Below are 26559 nucleotides of genomic sequence, written 5' to 3' on the forward strand. Positions count from 1 at the left end.
CTAAAAATAACACCCAAGTTCACTACTCTAGATGATGAATTGCTTTTTAAAGCATAATAACTGGTTCTTTGACCGGCTCAAGACCTTATGCTGGTAGAATACCTTCGACATGCCTTATTTGGAAGGCAACCATGAGACAAGTGCTGGATCTGCTGATGGAATCTGCAATCTCTCATCCAGGCAAACACAGCCCTATTTAAAGAATTCTTTAAACTAAGAAGAAGGGGAAAAAATTCAAGGACTTACTTCTTACCACGGTTTATCACAGTTAAACTAATCATAAACAAAGCTCTCAAGAAACAGTGACCTTGGAAAAAAATCAAAGGGTACCGTGGAATGTGCATGAGATTCGCTGGCCAGTGTCATGAGAGGCGTTTCAAGGTGAGGCGCCTGCTGGAGCTCCATCAACGCCTGTGCACTGTTGCACTCTCCGAAACCTCAACAAAGTCTCCTTGCAAGATGGGTGATTACTAATGCAGTCTCTTTGGGGCCTTCAGACGGATGGAGGTTTGTCATAATACAGGTATATGTTTCGGCATAGCCACAACTCCCTTCCTCTCGCTCGGTGGTAGACAGCTGCATTCTCCAGAGAGTTCTAATGTCCACAGCAAGCACAGTGAAAATGTTAATGCAACAATTTGATAAATATTTAATGGCTCTTTCCTTAGCTTGCGGATGCGATTAAGCCGGGGCTTCATTACTAAAACCTACTTTCACCTCCTATTTTATTTATGAGCTTGATTCCTTTACACTAACACACAGCCAGGTTTAGACAAATTGAAGTCAGGAATACAGTGGAAAGAGGAACCAACAGCTCAATACCAGACCATCAAAACTCAGTGCAACTCAGGCTTCTGGCAAGAGGTATTGCTCCCGTCTCCCAAGGCGACAGACAAGACTGAAACGGAGCTAGACAAGAAAACACCTAGAGGAGAAGCAGCCCCAGGAATACAGACCAGCTGTTTTCATGCTGATGGTGATATTTGGAAGGTGAGCAAAAAGACAGGAACCCTCAATCTATTTCTCACTTCCTAACAGGCCAGGACTACTTATTGTTAGAGTATATTATACATTTGACCAACAATAATTTCGCTTCATGGATTTGTGTTCTTCCGCCCACGCAGTCCTAGTCATTCTTTGAGCCCAGCTCAAATGTCATCACCTCTTGGAAGCCTTCTTGATCCCTCCTCTCAAGTCAAAACTAATCATTCCTTCTGTTGTAAACCTACATGTTTTGTTGATAAGATTATCATAGCTTTTCTCTCACAGATTGCCTTTAGTATTACAGTCAGAAATAGTACAGTTGAAAATGAAGACTTGAGTCCGACTACCTGGGTTTACCCTTACCAGTTGTATAGTCTTAGGCATGTTACTTAACCTCTCAACACCATATTTACTTATCTTTAAAAATGGAATGATGATGCCCCTACAGGACTGTTGTGAGGTCACCTGAGATAAACGTTTCAGTACCTAGCAAGCATTTAGATATTCTCCCTAACAGCTAGATACATACATGCCCATATGTATGTTGAAGGAACCTGAAAGCTCCTATCTACTTCCCGCATCTTCCCATTTAGGACAAAAAAAAAAAAAAAAAAACAAAAACCTGTGAGCCATGTTGGCCAAATTCCAAGCCATAGTAGTGAGTAGGGTCACTTTAAAAGATCACATGCCCAGTTACTGCTTTCATTCAATGTCCCATGTCTTCCCTCCATGGACAAGTTTACGCTGTGTGTGCATGCCTGAGCTTACTAGTCACTGACATTACTTCTTGTTCCATGTGACTAGAGAAAAAGTTTGGTAGAATCTCAAGATTTGCATTTATGTTTAGGAGTGATCAGGAGGCCCTATGTAGGCTTCAACCTCAGCCATGTGCCCTGATCCAGCTTTTACAGGACCCTCCACTAAAGGGGAATGTTGTCATCCTTCCTTACAGGTTCCTTGGGAGCATCTTTGGAGGCAGCAAGTGTTTATACAAATCAAGCCCACACCTCACTCCTAGCATGATGCATGTGGACCTCCTCACAGTGCTTGAGGGCAGATGCAGGGAGAGGAAGAGGAGAGTTTGGAGTTAAGCAGGCCTCAGTTCAAATCCCAGTCTGCTGCCATAAGGCCTCAGGGGAGATGGAAATCTCTCTAGCGCTCATTCTCTACCTTGTTGAATATGACAGAGAACTCTAGTTACTTATCTCAGCATCTCCTCTTCCTCCTAGCAGGATTCCAGTTTTTATCTAAGCACACTCACAACTTGAGTAAACAACTGTATTTCTCAGCCTCTTTTGCAAAGATGTGTGGTCATATGTCAAAGTTCTAGCCAAGGAGATGGTAGTAGCATTGGGTGGGACAAGGGGAAGTCTCCTCAAAAGAAAGCATCTGTATACTGCTTCCCTGCTTTTTTTCTTCTTGCTGCCTGGAATGCAGACATGGTGGCAGCAGCTGAACTATGGAGCGACTCTGAGGAAGGGAGCCATATGCCGAGGTTGGCAGGGCAGGAAAAAAGCAAGCTGGGTCTCTGTGACATAGTGAAGCTGCTGGACTAGCCCTAGGCAGACACCTTTAAACTTAAGGAGAGACAAATAAAGACTTGACTCATTTATGCCACCATGGAGGTTTTCACTGTTTTGTGCAGTCCAACTTGATCATTACTTACATATAAGGCTCAGCCAGAATGTAAATAAAACTGTGACCTGCAAGCCAAGTCCAGCCCCACAGCCTGTTTCTATATGGCCCATGAGCTAAGAGTGATTTTTATAGATAAATATTTGCAATCAAATTGGTAATAGGAGACAGTAACTCTAAACCTCACTTCCTCAACAATGAATTCCATTCTTCTCATTAGGAAACCTGTATTTCAGAAAGGTTATACTCAATTATTATCATTATATTTTGAATTTTGTCAAAAAAAATCTGTGGAAATTTGTTTTCTCATTATATGAGTACCTACATACTAGTCTTGATTTCGCCTCTTGACTTGCATAACCTAAAACATTTACTATTTGGCTCTACACAGAAAAAGTTTGTTGACCCATGATGTAGAAAAGTCTCCAACATGTTGCGATCATAAAGAAAATACTCAATAAATGACACCTGCTACTATAATTAAATCTCCAAAAGAGCCTGGCACAAAGTTACTCAACTATTTATTCATTTTTATGAGATATTATAATCCTATAGAAAAGTATGGCTTAACTCTTTGTTGACTTAAATAGATTAAAAATTTCCAGAGTCAACCTCACCCCAAGCATCTCCACCTTCTTTCCTACTTCTTGGTCATCAGGCAAGAAAAAACAAACATGACAGCATAACAAAGACACTTAGAATGCACTGTCTCCCATGTCTCCCTCCCTACCCCATCGGTCATGTATGCATTTTTAAGGCCACCTACCACAAAGGGACAAAATGGATATGATAAAGGGGTTTTTGGCACTGAGTCTAATTTCATTTACATTTTTCTGGAATGGTTTGGTAACTGAGCCTAATATCCATCAGGTATTTCCCCAATAATTCCAGAATTGACATGTGTAAGTTGCCAACCTGGTGCCAATTAATGGAACCCTAGGCAAAGCCACATACATGATTCTACCATTCAGTACATCATAGTAACGCTTCACCCATTCATTTGGGATCCAGGAAAAGTCTCTCACACATGTATCATGAGGAGCAGTTGAAGCATGAGTTTCAGCCTTCCCCCATAGAAGAAAAATTATTTGGCTGAGTTAAACCAGTGGTTCCCAACCTTTTTGGGCAATGGTGCCAAGCTTATGGCTCATGTTCACATCACTCTGTTAGTCTGTGCCAACTCCTCCCTCCACCCTTCTGTTCCCAACCCTCAGTTGGACATGCTCTAATCTGTAAGACAGTCTGGGCTGTTCCAAATACCGGGGTTGGGAGTATGAAAGGGGAGTGTAGGACCAGTTCAGTGGAGGCCTGTTGGGAGAAGAAAAGGGGTATGTGTGGCCCATCATGTCTCTCCTTAAGGCAGCCAGGGAAGAAAAGGCTGACTTGGCACTGGCAGTGGAGGTGTGAGCAAATGAATGAAGTGGCCCTGAGTGGGATGCAGAAAGGTGGAGTTGTGTCTTTAGTTGGGTGTTTACTCCTTCAAAATTACCACATCCAGTCCCAGCCCACTGGAAGGCAAGCCAAGGGGAAAGTCTTATGGAAAGCGTGGTGGCACAAAAGATTTCAACACATCAAGAGAATGTAGACATGGCCAATGGCTTGGGAGGGCAGTGGGTGGGACAGAGGATGAGAATCATTCCTACTAATCAGCTATTGTCCTTTGCCATGGTTTGAATGCTTGTATCCTTCTCCCTCAAATTCATAGGTTTAAATCCTAACCCCTAAAGTGATAGTATTAGAAGATGGGGCTTTTGGGAGGTGATTAGGTCATGAGGACAGAGCCCTAATAAATGGGATTAGTGCCCTTAAAAAAGAGACCCCAAAGTACTAGCTCTTCCCTTCCACTGTGTGAAGACACAGCAAGAAGGCACCATCTATGAACCAGAAAGCAAACCCTCATCAAACACCGAACCTGCAGGCACTTGATCTTGGACCTTCAAGTTCCAGAACATTAAAAAAAAAAAAAAATCTGTGGTTTATAAGCTAGCTAGTTTATGGTATTTTCTCACAGCAGCCCAAACAGACTAAGATACCCTTGGTTAGAAGAAGCTCTCATGTTGCAAAGCATCTCAAGCAAGCAATTAGCGGGTGGGGGTGGGAAGACATCTTGGATGAAAGTATTGTGGATTTTGTCCCAGCATTGCATGCACTCCCAAAGGATATATACTAGAATGTCCAGAACAGCACTTTTTGTAACAGTCTCTAACCAGAAACTAAGGAAACTCCCAGCAACAATTGAATGAATACATTTTGATCTATTTAACAATGGAACCCTATAAAACAACTAAAATCAAGGATCTACAACCATACACAAGAAAATAATCAGATCTCACAAACAGAATGTCGAGTGAAAGAAGCCAGGTACATAAAAGTACATATTGTATAATTCCCTTTATGTAAGATATAAAAACTGGTAAAAATCTATGATGTTAGAAATCAGAGGCCAGGTGCAGTGGCTCATGCCTGTAATCCCAGCACTTTGGGAGGCCGAGGCAGGTGGATCATGAGGTCAGGAGGTCGAGATCATACTGGCTAACACAGTGATCATACTGGCTAACCCGTCTCTACTAAAAAAAAAAATACAAAAAATACAAAAAATTAGCCAGGCATGGTGGCAGGCACCTGTAGTCCCAGCTACTCAGGAGGCTGAGGCAGGAGAATAGTGTGAACCCAGGAGGCGGAGCTTGCAGTGAGCCGAGATCATGCCACTGCACTCTAGCCTGGGCAACAGAGCGAGACTCTGTCTCAAAAAAAAAAAAAAAAAAAAAAAGAAAGAAAAAAGAAATCAAGAGAGTGGTTAGAATTAAATAGGGGTGCAAAAAGGGCTTGTGGGACACTGGTACTATTTTATTTCTTGATTCTGTGTGCTGGTAACATTGGTATATCTAGCTTATGAAATTTCATTGAGCTGAACACCTATAATATGTTCACTGTCCTATACGGATATATTATACTTCCATGAAAAGATCTAGAAGATATAATATGGCCTCTGGGAGATCTGGAACCCACAGTATGCTAATTTTGAAAGGATCCCTGACTATTCCTGGGCCAGAGTAAGCCGTAATCACTTCATTTGACAATAAGACTCAAAGAAAAGGAACATGATAACAGTGGCAGCAACACAGCAGTAGTAAAAACATACAACAATAAGCCAATATTTACTCAATATTCACTTGTGCTAAGCACACCACAAATTTTATCTCATTTAACTTTATAATACCCCTATGAAATATACAGGTATATCCCATTTAATGGCTGAGGACACTGAAGTTCTGAGGGGTGAGGAAATAGACCTGACTCCTGATTTAAACACCCCTTCTGCCTCTTCATGGGACCAACATGCTCGTGGCTAAGTGAGAACTTGATCCAAGTCTCCTAATGCTTGAGTCAATATGCCTCCGTGGTAGGCTGCAAAATGGCCTCCCAAAGACATGTCCATGTCCTAATCCCCAGAACCTGAAAATCGTAACATATTTGAGGAAGAAGCCCTTGTAGATGTAATTAAATTGAGGATTTTGAAATGAAGAGATTATGTGGATTATACAAGTGGGCCCTAGATGTCACCTCAAGTATCCTTAGAGAGGCAGAGGGAAATTTGACACATGCACAGAGGAGAAAGCAATGTGAAGATGGAGGCAGATACTGGAGTGATGCGGCTGTAACCATGGAATGCCAAGGATGGATTGTTGGCAGCCACAAGAAGCCGGGACAGACTCTCTCCCAGAGACAGCCAACACCCTGACTTTCAAACTTCTGGCTTCCAGAACAGTAAGAGAATAAATTTCTGTGGTTTTAAGCCACCAAGATTGTGGTAATTTGGTACAGCAGCCCTAGGAAATGAACACTCTCCCTAAACATAACACAGCAGCATCTAAAGAGAGTGTGCTACAAAATGGCAACAGGTGTCCTTGAAAAACACGCCAGAATCACCAGGTTTGGAAAACAATGTTAAGTGGGTTTCTTTATGATTGGACTTCTCAGGCCCTATGTCATGCTTATTGTCCCTTATGAATCGTCGAGGAGATATGGTACCATAGACTTTTCCAAACTTGACCGGCCTCAGAACTGTCTTGTCCCTGGCACATTCTCAGGAAGTCCTGCAGTACACCACACTGAACACACTGACCGGACCCAAGAGGGAACAAAGGCCTGAAAAGTTAAGAGTTATCACTTCGCGAAGCTCATGATTATCCTTCTAAAGGCCTCTACCACAGTGCAGTAGCTATGAGGGCAACAGTTGCACCAGATAATCTCCATGGTCCATTCCAAATCTAACATTCTCTAATTCTTTATGTACAACAACAGTTCTTGTCCATGGTAGACACTGCTAATCAATCACAGCACCATTTCCCTAAGCCCTGAAGAGGCCCCTTTAATTTTTTTTAAACAGAGCTGCAGGCAAATAAAACCTCTGTACTATTCCTGTCTTAGTAACTCAATGAACAGTCCAAATAAATAAACCATGGCTTGTGGGTTTTCAGAAATGCCTGTGTTATTCTCTTCTTGCCCGGGGAAGGACATCCTCTTCCCCACCAATATCTGTTGATGTTTTTCTCCACTTTTAGAATATGCAACCCTTTGCTCTGATTTTTAAATTAGTACTCCACCAATAACATTCAGTAAGAGGTTGTGGCTTTCGGGCCCAGAGAGAAGAGCAAGTTTGGGGCACTAAACATACAGTTCAACCTTTGTTCCCTGGGAAAGATTCACTCTGACAGATTAAAAAATATATATGTTTACTGCCTTCTGAGTTCCAAAGCCATTTGTGGGAGTTGTAGTGGATTTTAAAAACTTCTGGATGCCAAATCAATTCCCAGGACAGCTGCGTCTGTCTGATCAGACTTCCTAGTCAGGAGAGTTCAGAAGCTTGGGTTCTTCAGAAAACAACATTAGCTGGGGTTGCAATTTTTAAAAGGTGATGAGACACTCATGCCTCATTTGTACTGAGTGCTGAAATAACACCTCACTCCAAGGGGTTTATAAACCTCCACAAGGGGCAACTATCATTGATCTGGTTTACAATTAATAAAAAAGAAGGCACAGAAATGTGAAGTGTATGGACTTAACAGTGTTGGGAAGCATATTAATCTCTACATCCCCCAGGAAGGAAGAAGGAGATGAGGAAAGGAGGAGAGTAATAAAAATAATTTAAAAAATTTTAATTTCCTAACAATTTTCTTGCAGTGTTTGTTAGACACTGGCCCAGGTACCAGTTAATCAGTCAGTCAAAATTTATTTAGGGAGCCCTCCTAGAAGGAAGGTACTGTCACTGAAGATGGGATTTAAATGATGCAATCCTTGTCTTTAAGGGACAAGGAGGGACAGGGGCAGGCTTGTTATACTGAAAATAAAATATTTTGGATCTTGAAAAGTGCTTTGGAGAAAAGTTGGTAAGATAATGTGGCCAAGAAAAATGTGGGCTGTGGAGTGTAGTCATAGAGCGAGGCTAGGTAGGAAGTCCTCTTGACAGAAGGACATTTAAGCTAAGATCTCAATGATGAGAAGCTGCCAGCCAGGCAAAGATCTAGGGGCAGAACATTCCAAGCAGAAAGAACAGCAAGCACAAAGGCCCAGAGGTAGGCAGAAACTAGGGCTGGCCTGTGGCTGAAGCACAGGTGCTAGTAGCCAGGTAGGAACATGCCCTTGAGAGGTAGGCACAGGCTAGAACTTGCTAAGGTGGGAGAGTCTCACAGGTCATGGTAAAGTGTTTGGTTTTGTCCTTATTGCAATGAGAAGCTGTCTGAAGGTGTTAAACAGGGTCGTGTTATGATGTGATTTAAGCTTCAGAACCACTAGGTGTTTGGAAAGGTTGTCAAGTAATCAAGGTGAAAAATGATGGCAGCATGGACTAAAGTTGGAACTGTGGAGGTTTGAGATATATATCTTTTCTATCATATTTTTTATAGAAGTATAATTTACATACAACAAAATCCATTGACCTTATATGTAGAGTCTCATCAATTTTGAAAAATGCCTATATCCATGTAACGCACACTCTATCAAGATATCAAACATTTTCAGCACCCCAGGAAGTTACCTCAAGCTCCTTTCTAGTCAGTCCTCCCTCCCTCTCACCCTCACCTGCTACAATTTGGGGTATGTTTTTGAAGTAGAACTGAAAAGACTCATTCTCATTGGATCGGATAAGGGAGGGTAAGAGAAAGAGAAAGAGAAAAATCAAAGGTGCCAAAGAGTTTTTAGCTCAAGCAACTGGTAGCTGGAGGTACCATTTGTTGACACAGTAAAGGCTTGAGGAAAGGAAAAAAGGTGGCGCTGTGTTTTGACACAGCAAGTCTGAGAAGCCGATTGGACATCTAATGAAGATGCTGAGATGAGATGTGTATCTGAGTCTGGAGCTCAGGAGAGAGGTCCAGGCTGGAAATGTGACTTCACTAGTCAAGAGTACAGTGTAACATGAAGCCACTGGCTGGATGGCATCAAAAAGGGAGCAATAAAGATGAAAAAGACATGAGCAAGCAGGAAGGAGGCAGGAACGGCTGACATAAAAAATAAAAAATTAGAAGAGGAGAAAGAGCAGCAGAGGAAATTGGGAGGTAGGAGGAAGATAAAGCAAGAAGGAGACAGAAAGTTATAGAACGAAGCAAAAGGAGGAAATGATCCACTGGGACAAACCCTGCTGACAGGCAGAGGGCGACCTTCACATCTCTTAACATATTTAACCCTCCCTAAAACTCTGTAGGGTAGATGTCCCAATTATTTCCATCTTACAGACAAGGAAACTGAGGTTCAGAGAGGTAAATGACTTGTCACATTGCTAATAAGTGGTGGAGCCACCATTTTAATGTTTAACAATTTTCCCCAAGTGTGTTCTGTGGCACATTAAGAGGTGAGGCTGCAAGGTGGTTCCAGGGTCACATTAGCACAGTACATGCAATATCAAGGCTAAACAGGTTTCTCTACTCCAGGCCTTCTCATAGCCTTTGAATTGCAATTGCTCAAGAAGGATGGTATTTTACATATCATCTCACACACATGGTTCCACACACACGGTACCTTTTTTTTGTTTTCTGTTTTAGAAGAGCAATTCACCAAACAGGTGTTCCCAAGATCACAGTAAGAGAACCACTGCTAGAAGGCAACATGAGCAAGTTTTCAAAATGTGTTTAAACAAAGTCCAAAGCGCCTTCTTGGACATTACATCACTTGTACCCGAAGGAGAAAGGGTCGACATGAACATACCATTTTACAGATAATGAAGCTGAAGCTCATGAGGTTAAGTGGTCTGTCCTGTATCCACAATCCTGCAGCAATTAAGCAAGAAAAATCATTCCTGGTCCATGTGCCCCAAAGAGTAAGAGAAATCAGGTCAGGCCAAGGGAGAATCAGGCAAGAAGCTTAAATGAGGCTTCGTTCAGTCTCTGCCTCTCCTCTTTACAATATTCCCTTTGAGTTCACTTTCCACAGGATTACACTCAGAGTGGGGGGACATACAGAGAATGGAGGAAGGGCTGCAAGTGAGCTCAGGCTATGAGCACTAGGAAATGGCTTCAACTTTCTTGGGCTGTGTAGGGTGAGGTCTTGTGAAAGGATCCTGTGGGAGGCATTATGGATTGGAGGAAAGAAAGTGGCACCTACATCCAGGTGGAAAGGGCCCTTGATGGAAACAGAACTGTCTTAAGAATTCCAAAAGCTGGGGGAATTAAAAGCACTTCACAGTCAATCAGTCTTATCGTGGGTCATCTTGGTTCAGAACTTAGAGAACCCAAGACAAATCAGCTGGACACTCCTCAAGTTGTTGCCACGAGGGCCTCCGCCCCATCTGGTCTCCCTCAATTCCATCACGGTGGATTGTCTAAATGGGGACCTCATGGACTGCTGTCTACAAAATGCCAGCATCCTAGAGAAGCAGTCTTTGGCAGAGTGGCAGCAGGGTGGTTACTGGGTACAAATTATAAAGAGAAGACCACCCACCGCCCCCCACCTCCCAACAATCCACCAAGAGCAAATACTTGAGAGCACGGACTGCATTTAAGAAGCATCCCAGGTAGATGCTTGGAATTAGACAGTTGTAGGTCCAGGTACCCCGCATGGCCACTTGGTAGCCTTGTGTCTCAGGGGAGTTACCGAACCTCTTTGAGCTTATCCTTCCTCATCTGTGAGATAGGCTAGCTAATGGCACCAACCCTCATAGGGCTGTTGTAAGGATTTTTCAATAATAAAGAACAAACAGCAAAGTGCTTCTCAAGATAAAGTCCAGGGTTCCACTTGGATATTTCTTAGGTCATACTGCAGACCTATGAAATAGACTCTCTGAAGGATATCCCCATGTACTGTAAAATCTGAGAAAGATTGGTAAGACATTAAGTCTGTGCTTGGCAAAAGCTCAGTAAGTTAACAGGCATCATTCTGTTTATTGCTGTTATCATTTATAATATGCCAAGATGAGACCTCTTCTCCAGCCTGGACAACTTAGTGTTCAAAATTAGAATTTATCTAACATCCAACTCAACAGATGTTTGCTTATCCCCAGAAGCCTGAACAAAGCCTCAATCATCAGAAAATATAAAATAAAGCCAGTGACTAATTACAGCAGCCTGGGTGAATGCAGAGTAACCTTTTGCAAATGTTCCCAAGAGATCAAGTAGTAGTTGTTTTAAACAAAAAGTAGAATGAAGCAAACTTTGAAAGATGTAATAAAAGCAATGTCATGTACACACTCCCTGTGGATTGGCCATCTTGCCTGGGAAGGTGCTTTGTGAAGAGGGAGACTCTAGTGATAGGTATAATGATTTCTCTACACAGGCTGGCTGTTAAAAGTCAAATGTGAAGCAATTCTCAAAGGCCTCTGGGCTAATCTTACAGGGAGATCATTCATGAGTTTTCCCAGACATTGAGTCCCACAGTACCTGCGTCTGTTCCCTTTGCTACCCCTACATCTTCCATTCTTCTGGAAGTTATCCAGATTACAATCTTCGCAAAAATGAGCCTTCCTTTGCTGGTCACACAGAGAAGCAGGATATGAAAAAACATTACCAACAAAACAAAACAAAGCAAAAAGCAAAAAAAACCAAAAAAACAAAAAAACAAAACCCAAAAACCGGAATGGTAATCAAATACTAAGTATCCCAGAAAAGAATCCCTCGCCATTCAGATTTTGAGAAAATAAAAAATATCAAAGAAACTTTTTTGGAACATCATATTTAAACCCTCAATACAATTTCCATAAAGTCTCATTATATTCAACTAGGATTACCATTCTGTGTTTTAGTAGCTAAAAAAAAATTATTCCCTCTGCTTCCTCTCATTGACATCAGAATATCACACCGAGTTTATATTCACCCAGCGCTCTCCTATTTTATGATAGTTAGAGGAAGTGCTTAATGTGACCGAGTACTTTTCAGGAAAGATTAAGAAAAATAGCTTCAGGAGCACAGCATCTCTGAGATTTGGTTTTCTAAATTATTTTTAAAAACCCACAGATCTCTGCATACACAACTACACAAAGCAGTACGCGTGTCCCTCAGTCGCCCCTTACCATCTTTTCATTGCCCATTTTCTGTACTGTTGATTCACTTCAGGGCAAACCCCACACAGAACCGCTTAGCCTGCTCTGCAAACAGCTCTACAAAGACCATAAATGTCACCACCAAATTGGTGAGTGCTAGTTCAAACCTTTGCATCTCTCTCATTCCTCAAGACATCTGTGTCCCTAAGGATAACAATTCTGGCTTAAAAGAAGTCTTGGGAAAAGGAGCCAAGAGTTTTTCCTGTTGAAGCTAAGTGGGAGGAGGCCAGTGGGGAAGTGGGCTCGATAAAACTGTCTCAAAAATAAGTTCCATCTTAAGCTCGCAGAGGGAATGAGAGAGTTATTTCAGTTTCTTAAATGGAAGTACAACCCCAAAAATAAAAAATAAAAGGCTTGCTGATGGAGAGGCTTGAAAGCCTGTGTGAGATTGAGGGTATCACTGAGGAAAGACTGCCTTGTAACAGAGCTTTCTTGTATTACACCCAAAGCTGTGTACCATCTGAGGCTGATTCAGGAAAATACTCAAATCTCCTGGTAATTTCCTGCAGACAGGACGTTTAATCATCTCCAAGCCTCCACCGCAGAAAAAAAAAAAAAAAAAAAAAAAAAAAAAGCTAAACCAAATGATTCACACTCTTAAAACGAACCTGCCTTCAGAACAAGAACCGTTTTCTGGTCTTGAAAAGCAGCCACGATTTGTTATTCTAACAAAGTGTTCCTTTCCTCCAAACAGAAATAAAAGTTGCTCAAGGAGGGCTTGTCCTGATTTCTGTTCTGCATTTCTTGAAACTTCCATCCAGTCAACAGTTTCTCCTGGCAGGTTCTCAGAAATCCAGGGAGAGCTGGGTAATCAGTGACTAAGAACACAGGATCATTTTTATATGCCTCCCTAACCCCCACTTTTTGGCCCCATGGGAAGATGCTTTATTGTAGGATGAGCAGAATTAGCTGCACATATAAATTCTTCACTGCCCAGCTCACTTGACACCTTTATCTGAATTGCCCAACAGGCTGGGAAGATGTGGCAATTGATGATTTGAAAAGGAAAGGCCCAGATCTTCCCCAAGTGGTATTTGTTCTGTCTGTACAGACAGGGCCATGTCCATGTCTCTAATTACTCAACTAGCTGCACAGATAAAAACATTTGTATACAGAAAGCAGGGAACTCAAAGTATACAAATGATTCACACCACCTAAACAACTGCAAATAAAGGCCAGCCCAGCAAAATAAGGGCTTCTAGAAGCCAAAATAATTTAATATGGGCGGAAATGGAATTTGGCAATCCACACATCAGACTCTGCTCCAATTTTGGAAGGCATGTCTTCCAGCTGCCTCATCTTAAAAAAAAAAAAAAAAGTAAACTCTGACCCTCTGCATTCGATTCTCAACCTCTTGCTTAGGTACACACAAGTGAACAGATGGGTGGGGGGAGCTAAAACTGCATCTTTTAAATCTTACCCAGCACCTACCCACAATCTTTCCTGATTATTTTGGTTTTAAAATTTCCCAGGGCATGGCTGCCCAGGAACCCCAGATTTGTAATCCCAGCCTTCACCAAGTCCTGACTCTTGCAGCATCTAAGAGGGTGCATTTGGTAACTTGGAGAGTAAGAATTAACTCTCTCATCTCCAAATTATACACTCCCCCATGTAGAGCTAGAAAGGGCCAGGAGAGGGGCCCTGTCTGCCTACCCCAATTTAGAAAGAACATATTAACAAATCCAGAGTTGCTTCATTACCGAAGTCCACCAAGAAGCAAAGAAATGAATTTTTAAAGTTCTGGGAAAATAAACAACTTTTCTCTTTTCGGGGATATAAGCTCAAAATATAAAGGTATGTGGGAAGAAGTAAGTCACGTTTTAAAGTAGATCTTCCTGGAGATGTTAAGAAATATTTTGAATAGAAAATAACTAGGTCATTAACAGTAAATACCTTTGAAATATTTAGGGAAAAATGAATTCTAAGGCAATAAAGGATATTTAAAAAGCAAGTCCAGGGATGTTTTCATGTTCCCCTTTAAGTAGTACTAATACAATAACACCACCATCCCCTCGTGATATTATGATTACCATTGTTGGTTAATACAGTGGCTGCACGAAAGGTGGATGACACTCAGACCCTCAGTTCACCAGGTCCCCACCGCGGGGCTCCTGACTTCCCAGCATCTGGGTGGCAAAGCGCATCTCTCCCAGAGCTCAGTTTCCAGCTGCAAGGCCCCTTTTTCAGGGGAGCTCCTGAAACCAAGAGCAAACATGTCCCTGCGCCCCGCTCCGTGCTCCCCAGCTATGGGGGGGCCACTTACCCGGCTTAGCCTTGCATTGCTCCGACGCTGCGGCGCCTCCGCCGGCCCGGGAAACTGGGGGGAGGCGGGGAACGGGGGTTGGAGACCCACGGGCAGGGGCAGGGGTAGCGGCTGCAGCTAAGGAACCCAGCGGGGCGTCGGCAGCCAACTGCCCAGAGCCGGAGGGGGCCCTGCAGGGGCTCCGCACAAGGGGGGTAACATTCCCGGGGCGGCAGCTGCTCTGTGCGCAGCTCCGGATCCAGGAAAATCGCTCAGGTCCTGGGGAGAGGAGCTCCAAGCTCTCTGGGCTGCCTCCCGGCTGCTTAAAGGGACGCCTCCCCACCTCCCACTCCGCTTATTGGTGAAAATCTCGAGCCACAGGCCAATCCTAGGCCTGTTCCCAAATTGAGATTTCAATCAAGGGAGCTACTACTTTAAAATTAGAAAGGGCTAATGGAGTGCTGAGCCACCTTTCAAAAGCAGAAGGACACAGGCTCTCTGGCCCTCAGACCAGAGGTCCTGAGAGCTGGCAGTGGCTGGAAGAGAAAGATTAGACTGTGCCGCGCACACAAGGAACAGGGGGCATGCTGGACTCCTAGGCTTCACCCCTCTTGTGGTCCTCCCCAACCCACTGCAGTCCTTCAAGGCTCATCCAGTTTATCATAGACACTGGAGGCCTTCGTGGCTCTCTGCTCTTGGTGCTCCTAAAGCCTTTGCTTATGTCTCTTTTCAGCCACTCATCACATTTTCACTTTTTTGCTTAATCTGTCACTCCCTTTACATTGTAAATTCTACCAAGGTAGGGATGTTTTTATCAAGACATATCACTCCCTACGGGAACGTGGTGAGCTCTCAGTAAACGTTTGTTGATTGATTGAATGAATGAATACACGAAAGAATGAACAATGGAAATATGTCCCACGTTGGTCAGTACAATTGTTAATTAAGAGAGTAGTCAAAAGGTCAGGCATTAATTTCACACAAAACTGTGTTCATATATGGACTCTGCCTCTTACAGGTAGTTTCCTGCATTTTAGTTTCCTTGTCTCTAAAGCATGATCACGAAATTTACCATCCATAGTGTTGTGGTAAAGATTACATGAGCTCATGTTTAGTCTAGAGGAGATGCTCAGTCAGTAACCCCAGACAACTGAATAGTCAATAGCTGTTGTTATTACTGCAATTAAAATACATTTGCTGGAAATTTGAACTGAGTCTGACTGTTGATTTGACTTTGTAGTGAGCACAGTTATTAATGAAACAAACGTGAATTAAGTGCCAACTCAATGCCAGGCCCCATGCCAGGTACTAGGATCATCAATGAAAGATAAAGTCATTGACCACAAGGAACCCACAGTTGTGGCGGGGGGAGAAGGGGAGAGAAGGAAATAGACAAAGTGAATTATGCTAAATGATAAACAAGCAAAGACATATGTAAAAGAATGTTTATTGTAGGATAGTTTATAATATCAAAGTAACTGAAAACATAATTATCCAATAATAGGGGACAAGGTTAGTAAATTATGATACATCCATATAATAGAATACTATACAGTCATGAGAAAGAAGAAGGAGAACTAAGTGCATCAATAAGCACTGAGCTCCATTGCTAAGTACAGTGCAGATAGTAAAACATATTTCTGCTTGCACAAAACATCTTCATGTATTATGTGCACATACATATGCTGTATATGCAAAAAGTACTTCCAGAACTACGCCTAAGAAAATTGTAAAGGTTATTATTACAGACAAGGTGATTTGAGGTCTAGGCAGATCTAAGAGGATAAGGACACTAATGTTTCATCATATGTCCTTGTATATTATTTGAACCTTTTACCATGAGCTTGTACTAAGGTCCTGGTTCTGGAAAAATGACATATGATGACCACCTGAAAACTCCAACCCTTCAAATACCTAGACATGCTAGATAAAATATAACACAAATTATTTTTAATGCCTAGCTGACTCACAATAAAGAAAGGAAGGCTGGGCACTATGGCTTACGCCTGTAATCCCAACACTTTGGGAAGCCACACCAGGAGGATCACTTGAGGCCATGAGTTCAATATCAGCCTTGGCAACATAGCAAGACACCATCTCTACACAAGATAAAAAATTAACTGGGTGCAGTGGTGTGCACCTGTAGTCCTAGCTACTTGGGAGACTGAGGTGGTTGGTTTAACCCAGGAATTCAGGGCCGCATTGAGTCATGATAGCACCAATGTACTTCAACCTGGGTGACAGCATGAGATGTTATTTAAAAAACAAACAAACAAAACAAACAAACAAAAAACAGGAAAATACCAAGAAATAAACAGGTAATTAAAAACAAGAGTAAGAAGCATGCAAAGTTATGCTGCGGCTATGAGAGAGAGGGAAGAGCGGTTGGTGGCAGACAAAAGGGTTGTCTGGGGTCCCTAGGGGCTAGGATTGTAATGCCCACATAGGAGACAGACTGGGTCTTGGGACAAAGAGAAGCAGGAAGCTGTTACAAGACCTTTGTAGAAAGCCAAGAATATTCACTGAGGGCTGCACCTTCAGTGAACAAATAGATTGGAAAAATTGGCAACCAGTTAGGCAAAACTTGTCTGTCTCTACCTGTATTCTGGGTGAGAGGGAAATGTTTTAGCTGAGAATGAGAAATCCTAGGCCTGTGTCTTTCTTGAGATTCTAGGAATAACAAAAGTCAAAATCAGGAAGCTTTGACTAAAAAAATTAATATTAAAATTAGTCCTGTTTGTGACATGCCAGGAATGCCTTATAGAAACAAATGAAGGTTTCTCTGGCCACTTCTACAACCCATGCTACAACCAATCCCACAAGCATGAGATCCCAACAGTAAATTATACAACATCCAAGAAAATGATGTTACAAGTCAATGAATAAAAGAATAAGAGGCTCAAGAATTACAGGTCATAAAACAACTGAAATTCTGAAAAGGAACATGGAATAAGTTTATAAGGATTTAAAACACTGAAGCTAGAATTGAAACCCTAAAAAAGAACAAGACATGATGACTATTCCTCTCCATAGATCCATTAAAATTAAAAACTCAATGGATAGGTTAAATAGACACTACTAAGAGAGAAATGTAGATCTCATGACACTACACAAATAAAGAACAAAAGGATAAAGAGTTGAAAAATATCTGAGAGATAAAGAGATATGGAGAATAGAATGAGAAGGCCCAACATACGTGTAATAGGACTCCCATAGGAAGAGACCAGAGAAATCAGGAAGAGCCGATAACTGAAGATATAATGGCTGAGAATTTTCTGAAATTTTTAAACATCATGAATCCTCCCATTCAAGAAGCACAAGCCATCTCAACCAGGATAAACACAGAACACTTGCAAGTATTAATTATTCAAAAAACAACAGTTAATAAAAAACAGAAGTGGGGAAAAATAAAGCACTGTGATAATTCTTTGACAGCAGTAAGTAGCAGATGGCACTTTGTAATCCAGAAGAGAGGCAACTTCTGCCATCCCACATTTGAAGTTGGACTCTATTTTCTTGAATTTTTCATCCCCAAATATAAGGAATACAAAACAATAGCACGTTCTTGAAGACTTAGCTGTATATTTTCTATGGTGTCCAGGTGCCCAGGGCAAAGTGGCAGAGATCTCCTGGGAAAGATGCATTTATTCAGCCACCAAACAAAAGCAGCAAACAACAGAAAACAAAACAAAACAAAAAGCCCCAAGTCCCTGCCCTCAGGGATCTTACTCTGGTGGTAGAAGCAGCTATCACGCAACGGAGAACATCATAATAAGGGAATACAAACTGCTATGGAAACTCAGAGGAAGAATGTCTCAACTAGCATTGCAGGGAGAGGTGGTGGCTCAGGGAAGGCTTCTTGCAGTAAGTCACATCTGCCATGAGGGACCTGGTATCTTTAGGGGAAAAGATTAGAATCAGACCTGCCTTTAAACCTCAGTACTGCCACTTGTTATCTTGTAACTTTGGTAAGGTTGTGTAACTTCTCCAAGCTTCATTTATCTCATCTGTAATGGAATCTTATCACTAGTCTTGGGGCTGTTTGGAGAATATATATTAAGCATGTAGCAGAGTGTTTAGCCCATAATTAATTTCTACTAAATAGGTATCCAATATTATGATTAGATAAAATCCAGTGCCTGAGTAGAAAAAAAAAAAACAAACCCTTCTGTTTTCAAAGATGATCCTCTTCTAACAGTTAAAGACAGAGACGTCAGTCTACTTTCATGAAACTACCCTGAGAAATAGAAATTGTTTACTGAGTATCTACCATATGAAAGACATGTCATCATCAAAATACAGAGTTATCAGACCTGGTCTTTTCCATAAAAGAATTTCAAACCTACTTCCCAAACTACAACTAATAAGGGCTACCTATGGTAAGTATCAAATAAATGATTATCTCCAGTGTTAAAGCTTGAATCTGTGACAAAATTCTTGTTCATATCATTAAACCTTCAGATTCCCAATTACACATCAAGTTGAAAGAATTCAGGATCAAGCAGGAGAAGGATTAAATGAACCCTCCTCAGCATTACTCAATAGGTTTGTGAATGATGGGGATAATAGATGGAGAGGAAACTTGGAAAGTCCAGCCAGTCATTGCTGGGCTGTGCCAATGCTTGGTGGAGAAGAACACAAAGCTATCTAGCCAACCTGGAGGAATGGCTTGAACTAAAGGGAATGAAATTCAGTCATGGCAAAGGTTGTGCCTGCCCTTTGGAAGAAGCACTGAACCGTAAAGTTTTAGAGAGAAAAGAATTGAGCAAGGACATGCTCTTCCATTAATTCCTTCGTGCACTACTTAACAAACATTTATATAGTATCTACTATGAGATATAGTTTAACCACGTAGGCTGGTATACATGGAAAAACAAGACTAAAACACAATCCCTGACTTCAGGAGCATAAAATGTAGTAATTTGAGATCTTCTTTACTTGAAACAAAGCACTCTGACATTCTTCCTTCTACTGTCCAATGAGTACCTAACTTTTGTAACCATCTTGAGTATACTCCTGGGAGTAAACACCACTTGTTTCACAATGGAAATAGATCTCACGTCTTGGGCTAGCATCAGTTGATTAGTAGTGGCTTCCTGGAGTTCTGACTTGACAAGAAGTCATGCTGTGTTGGCAGGAAAGCACGCTATGATTGGTTAGTGATGTCTGTCATGTGGATGGATAAGGAGTGACAGCACTAATGCTACAAATTTGACATCTTCCATCTAGTCCAACCCCCTCATTCCACAGATGAAAAAACAGAACAGATCTTTTTTTCCTGTGGCATTTAAATTCAGCAACACTAGCAAGGGCAACCGAGGAGAACCTCCATATCTGAAATGTTGCTGAGAGAGAAAAAAATCTATAGCTTAGAATATTTCTGATGAGCTTTTAAGATATGAACTCAAATCCTTGAGCAGCCTTTGTATTCTGCAACAAGCTGACTAAATGGAGAAAGCTAGTAACTTTGATCTCCCCATTAGCTACAAAGTGTATCCCCCTCCACATATACAAGATTATATTAAATATACATAATTTGAGGATGCTTGAGAATTTAAAATGCATTGAGGGATAGAAATGTCTATAAACTGAATATATTTCAGAAACACAAAATGAATAAATGCATAAAACAGCAATTAACATGTTATTTAAGAAAGGACAAAGGTTTTTTATCATTTTATTCTATTAAATGGTATAGATATCATCAGTCAAACAAAGGAAAAGAAAAGCTCTTATTTATTTTCATGCAGACACTTTATATCCTGGGTACTCTGTAACAGTAACTAAGGAGATAGGGTTTGTGCCCATTCAGTAGGTCTCTGCCCAATCTATTAACACTTACAACCATCACCCAGTCCAATCACAAAGAATCCAATCCAGTCTCCTTGGCTGCAAAGGACAGAATGGTACAAACGGACAACAGATAAGCAGTAAGTCCAACCTCAGCCTCATTCAGATACAAAGAACAAATTGTAGCATTTGATTAATATGCCAGCTCTTCTGTCATGCCAACTGCAAAGTGAATTTTCTGGAAAACCAACTCCTTGAGAAATAGGTCTAATTAATTCAGTTATATAAACTCCAGTAAAATATTAGGGGGAATAGATAGGAGAGAGTGAGAAGGAGGCTAGGAAGGAAGAGGAGAAGGAATGAAGCAAGGAAGGAGGGAATGAATGAAAATAAGTGAGGAGATTATGAAAAGGATGCTCTGGAGATCCTGGGTTACTTTAAGAACCAAGGTTGGACGCAGTGGCTCACGCCTGTAATCCCAGCACTTTGTGAGGCTGAGGGGGGTGAATCACGAGGTCAGGAGTTTGAGAACAGCCTGGCCAACAGGGTGAAACCCTGTCTCTACTAAAAACACAAAAAATTAGCTGGGTGTGGTGGTGGGCGCCTGTAATCCCAACTACTCAGGAGGCTGAGGCAGGAGAATCGCTTGAACCCAGGAGGCAGAGGTTGCGGTGAGTCGAGATCATGCCACTGCACTCCAGCCCGGGCAACAGAGTGAGACTCTGTCTCAAAAAAAAAAAAAAAAAAAAAGCCAAAAGGTATTTTCTGACTTAAGACAACCGGAACCATATTTATATTTCAATTAAATGCACTGATGAAGGTATGGATAAGAAATTAAAAGATGGCCTACTCAAACAACTCTGTAATACATACATTTGTTAGACCAGTTTTTATCCCCTCCAAAATTCAGTCATTGACATATCACCTTCAGTGTATCTGTTAATCTGCTTTCACTAAGTACCATGTTTGTCATTTGTCATATTGAATATACATTATATTATTTATGATGAATAAATAAATTGTGATACATCCACACAATGAAATAGTACTCAGCAGTTAGAAGGAAATGAATAAAGCTGGGCGTGGTGGCTCACGCCAGCAATCCCAACACTTTGGGAGGCCAAGACAGGCGGACCACCTAAGGTAAGGAGTTTGAGACCAGCTTGGCCAACATGACAAAACACCGTCTCTACTAAAAATGCAAAAAAATTAGCCAGGCGTGGTGGTACGTGTTTGTAATCCCAGCTACTCAGGAGGCTGAAGCAAAACAATCGCTTGAACCTGGGAGGTGGAGTTTGCAGAGGGCTGAGATCTCGCCATTGCATTCCAGCCTGGGCGACAGACAGAGTGAGACTCTGTCTCAAAAAAGAAAAAAAAAAAAAAAAAAAAAAGCAAATGAATAGATGCAATAAGATAGATGAATTTCAAATATATTATTCTATGTGAAATGAGATAGACTGAAATGGCTATATACTATATGACTGCACTATGTGACATTCCAGAAAAGGCACAATTATAGAAACAGAAAGCAGATCAGTAGTTGCCAAGAGTTGGGGATGGGAGGTGAGGATAGTTGAGAATTTAAAATGCACTGGGGCGGGGGGGGTGCAGAAATTTCTATAAACACACAGGTAGCATGAGAAAATCTTGGAAGGTGATAGAACTGACTTGTATTCTGAGTGTAGGAATGGTTATATGACAGTGTATTACTCTAAGCATACTGTATATTACTATATGCATTTGCAAAAACTCATGCAAGTATAAACCTAAGAATTAATTTTATTGTATGCAAATATAAAAAGTGGAAAACAAAAACAGACACAACCCCAAAACTTAAAACCATCCCTCGTAACATTTTGGTTTTAATTATTCCTGTATTAAATATTTGCCCATTATCTTACTTGCTCTTATAAATATGTTTAGTGAATTGCTCAAAAAATAGTTCATGAGGTACTGTTGCCTGCTAAAAACTGTGAACCTGAAGTTGCTCTTGCTTCATTAGAAAAGAAAATGATGAAATTGTAGAGGTGTGTCAACCCTAATCCTCAAATGAGACCTCCTCCTTGATGCCTTACAAGGTTTGGAAGACTGAAAAGAGAATGTTTGTAACTACATGGAACTCAATGTTAGTTCTTGAATTGACCCGGCATCCCCCTCACCCATCTCATCCTTTGGGAAACAGTGCTATAGATTCAAAACTCCATGAGGGAAGAGATTGCACCTGTCTTATTGTTCACATCATCCTCAGGATCTAACATAGCAGGCACTTGATAAATATCCATAAAACGAGCATGTGAAACCTCTCTGCAGTGTCTCACACTCCACCCTCCAGGTGAGAAAACTCCTGAGGCAGTGCAGTTCATCACAAGCCAGCAGTCCTCCACTTCAGATCACAGAGAGCAAGTCCAGCCCCTCTTCCACTCAACATCCTTCCAAACCTGAGCCTTGTCTTCTAGCAACTCAAGTTCTGTTAACTGCTGCTTGTGGGACATTGTTTCAAACCTTTTTACCACCCCAACCACTCAAAATGTGACATCCAATTAAACAAGAACAAGGAATTATTGTCAATATTGTCAGGTGAGATGTAGTTAGGTAAGAACACATCCACGCTTTCCAGAGAAACATGTTTCAATATGTAAGGCTAAAATAACACAACATCTTAGATGTGCTTTAAAACATTTAGGAAAGAAGCAGGAAGGTGGGATAAAGGGAGGGAGGTCAAGCAACAGGAAATTGGGACATGGGAAGAAAATGTAGCCAGACTTCAATACTTGTTAGATCTGTTATGTGGAGATGCATTGTACAGGTCTCTCTTTTTAATTTATTTTAGAGACAGGGGGTCACTCTGTCACCCAGGCTGGAGTGCAGTGGCATAATGATAGCTCACTGCAGCCTCGAACTTCTGGGCTCAAGCCATCTTCCCACCTCAGCCTCCGAAGTAGCTCAGACCACAGGCACATGCCACCATGTCTGGCGAATTTTTTAAATTTTTTGTAGAGATGTGGTCTCGCTATGTTGCCCAGGCCAGTCTCAAACTCCTGGCCTTAAATAACCCTCCATCTTAGCCTCCTAAAGCTCTAGGATTACAGCTGTGAGCCACTGCACCTGGCCTGTACTGTTCTTTTGATTTTTTATTATGTTTGAAAATGGTCTTAGTAATAAAAAACGTTCAAGCATGATTTGTCCAGGGCAGGGTGGAGTGGGTTTATGCCCTCTTCACTCCTAAAACATGATTTCAACATCATATTAATTTGATAAACACTAAACTGTTGACCAAAACCTGTTTAAGATCAGTTGTTTTTCTTTTAATTTGTGTGTGTGTGTGTGTTTTCTTCTTCCTCTACACATCTCTCACTACACTGTCTATTCTACAGCTGGGTAATTGGGCATCTGACTTCAAGTGTAGTTCTATTTATTTTTATATTTTTCATTCAACCTTTCAATAAACAAATCAGTACCAAGGGCAAGTACCTAGATCAGCCCTACTTGTGCAGATATTAGAGATTTGCAGTCTGCTTCTTACTGCCATGTACCATCCATTCTATCCATTTCTAAATGTTTGACTATGACTGTCGACATAAGAACCACGCTGGGAATCTGACAATTTCATAAATTTCTGAGTCTCACTCTTGGAAATTCAAATTTATTATGTTTGGAACAGGATCTAGAAATTGTATTTTTAAAGCTTTCTCAAAACCCAACTAATATATTTATTATTTCTCCACTCTATCATCAAGTAGGTTAGTAAATTGATAATGAATTCTAAAGACTGAATAGAATCTCTTGACTACATTTGAGGGAGGGAAAGAGGGAGGAAATTGAACTATTTATATTATCTAAATTTGACTGCCCCTAAATTGAAAAAGCAAACATTCCAGGACAGAGGGGAAACAGATGCCTCTCAAGCTCTTAGAACATTTCTAGAAGAGGTAACTTGTATGTATAGGGAATCTAGGTGTCAGTATTTGCATTTTCTGGGTCTAAATCTTGATGCCTCTTTTCTTGGTAGTTGTGGAAAGAGTTTTTGGCCCTCTGTTTTTAGGCACATTACTTTGGAGGTGTGCACCACATCTGGCCATGCTGACGGGAATCCACTGGCTCTCTTTTGTGTGCACTCTCTCTCTTTCTCTCATTTTCTCTCTCTGAACCTGTGGCCCAAACAATCTCTTTTATGTGATATCTCATGTTGATAAGCTACCATCCTGTCTACCATTGACTATCTCCTGAATGGTTGCATGACTTTTTGTTTTGGGGAGCTTTTTGTTTTCTTTTTTTGATCTGTTCCTCTCCTCCCCTCCCCCTGCAAAAAGCAGCCCTGGGAAGATAAAGGTCACATCTTCAAGGCTCTCTAGAATTTCTCACAATGCTTGTAACAACGCTAAACCAACTGTAGACACTTACTCAATCTTTACTAATTGACGGCAATAGAGTCCCTACTTACCACTCTGAATAAGGGGAGAAGAGGTATTGCATGCTACTGCCAAAATTCACTTTCAGATTGAAAGACTTGGAGCAACTTGCTCGCATTCAAAGAACTATTAATATATCAGTACTTACTTACAGGAGAGAGTACTCTCTCTCAGGGTCAAGTGATGAACAATTACCATACGCTGCCAATCATAAAGTCTCAATGCTCTTTGCATTTTATGCTCTTTGCATTTTAGTCTCTTTGCTGCTGCTCCCCTCTGGATATAAAGTTTGAGGCCTCCAGTTACTGAACTCCTAATTAGGTGATGGAATTTGGGAGGTTTCCAAAAGAAGGCCTTTCATTTCTATTGCCCATGGAACACTCTGCCCTCCTCTGGAAGAGCAACAAAAGAATTTCAAGAATTTGCCTTTCCTAGAATGATCAGCAGAGGTAGAGGAATGCAGAGCAACTATTAACCAAAATAAGTTAAATCCAAAGACATCATTTATCCCTACTGACCCGATTGCTCTTTACCACGGAATTGAAAATTCATAATTGAACACTTTTAAAAAATCTATTTATAATACGAAGCTTTCACCTTCAGATTCATTTTCCAAGATGAATTCTAGAATTGGTACTTGTAAAACCTGAATTTACCAGCTTATGTACAATTTCCTTTCATTTCTGTGATTATCAGCAGGTCAATTTATATGACTGATAATTGCAATGTGTGGGGTTATTTCTCAGAATTACCTAAAGAATAAATAATTATGTTCAAAATTGAAAGCCTGAACAAAATTGAGAGCTATGGAGTCACAGCTTTCCTGGGGTGGCATAAAAATTACCAGCCTGTAAAAAGTCAACCTTCAGTCTGTCCTGATTTAACTCCCTAATGAGTTATGCCAATGAGACCAAACAGAGGTCCACAAGTTACCAACCAGAGTACCAGAGCCTTGGGAAGGCAGAATTCACATCTGCCAAACATATACTGTAAGAGACGGAGTATACGTGTTTCTGGAAGATTGTTACTCACAGCAACTCATTTTCTTGATGAGGGTGGCAAAGGCCTGTCAGTTATGACACCACCCAGGTCCAGCTTCCACAGCAAATACCACTACATGATCACAGAACTCTTTCCAGCTGGGCCTGGAACCAGCCTCAGAATGTTTCTCAACACAACTCTCCTATAAAGGAAGCCCTTATTTGGGACGGGTGCAGTGGCTCAAGCCTGCAATCCCAGCATTTTGGAAGGGAGACTGAGGCAGACAGATCACTTGGGTACAGGAGTTCGAGACCAGCCTGGGCAACATAGGGAGAACCCATGTCTACAAAAAATATAATAAATTAGCCATGTATAGTGGTGTGCATGCACCTGTAATCCCAGCTACTTGTGTGGCTGAGGTGGGAGGATTTCTTGAGCCCAGGAGGTTGAGGCTGCGGTGAACCCTGACTGGGCCACTGCACTTCAGTTGGGGCAATGGAACAAGGCCCTGTCTCTAAATAAATAAATAAATAAATAAAGCCCTTATTAATTGATTCCAACTGGCCTGCACGATGAACTCCATTTGCCTCCTGCTGAATTAAATGTGGTAACAGTCATCACACTTTTCCTGTGCTCTAAAGCCACCCTTGCATTTGGCTGAAAAAAATTTTAAATGTAGGGGGGAAAAAAGAGAGAGAAAACAGAACAAAAAAACCCTGAAGAACATGTATATACTTAATTCTGTCCTGCCCACTGTTTTTAGAAATCATTACGTCCCCAACAGCCACTCTGTTTTGGATCCCTGAAAGTTCTGAATGTTTTGTCATTCAACCTCCCCGCTTGCTCTGAAGATTCTCTCAGAGCAAAGAGAGGAGGCTTCTTCTCAGTTTTATTTGATGGTTCCTCTTTCTCTGCCCTTCCTTTTCAAAGAAGTTTCTGCCATGGGCCCTGTCTCTTCTCAGAGCCTGCACTCTCCAAAGGCAAGCTCATTT

General features: G+C 41.4%; 1 protein-coding gene across 2 annotated transcripts in view; it reads right to left on the reverse strand.

The window, feature by feature from the left end:
- The window catches only part of PRICKLE2 (prickle planar cell polarity protein 2), a 352914-nt gene that overhangs the window by 161890 nt on the left and 164465 nt on the right, over positions 1-26559 (reverse strand). The window contains exon 1 of one of the 2 annotated variants that reach the window (XM_015130446.3): positions 14409-14683. The exons of the other annotated variant lie outside the window; for it this stretch is intronic. The gene's annotated coding sequence lies outside the window, so the exon portion shown is untranslated. Of the gene's footprint in view, positions 1-14408; positions 14684-26559 lie in introns of those variants that run through there. 2 annotated transcript variants of the gene reach the window in all.

Source organism: Macaca mulatta, chromosome 2 (genome assembly GCF_049350105.2).
Source record: "Macaca mulatta isolate MMU2019108-1 chromosome 2, T2T-MMU8v2.0, whole genome shotgun sequence".
NCBI classification, from domain to species: Eukaryota; Metazoa; Chordata; class Mammalia; order Primates; family Cercopithecidae; genus Macaca; species Macaca mulatta.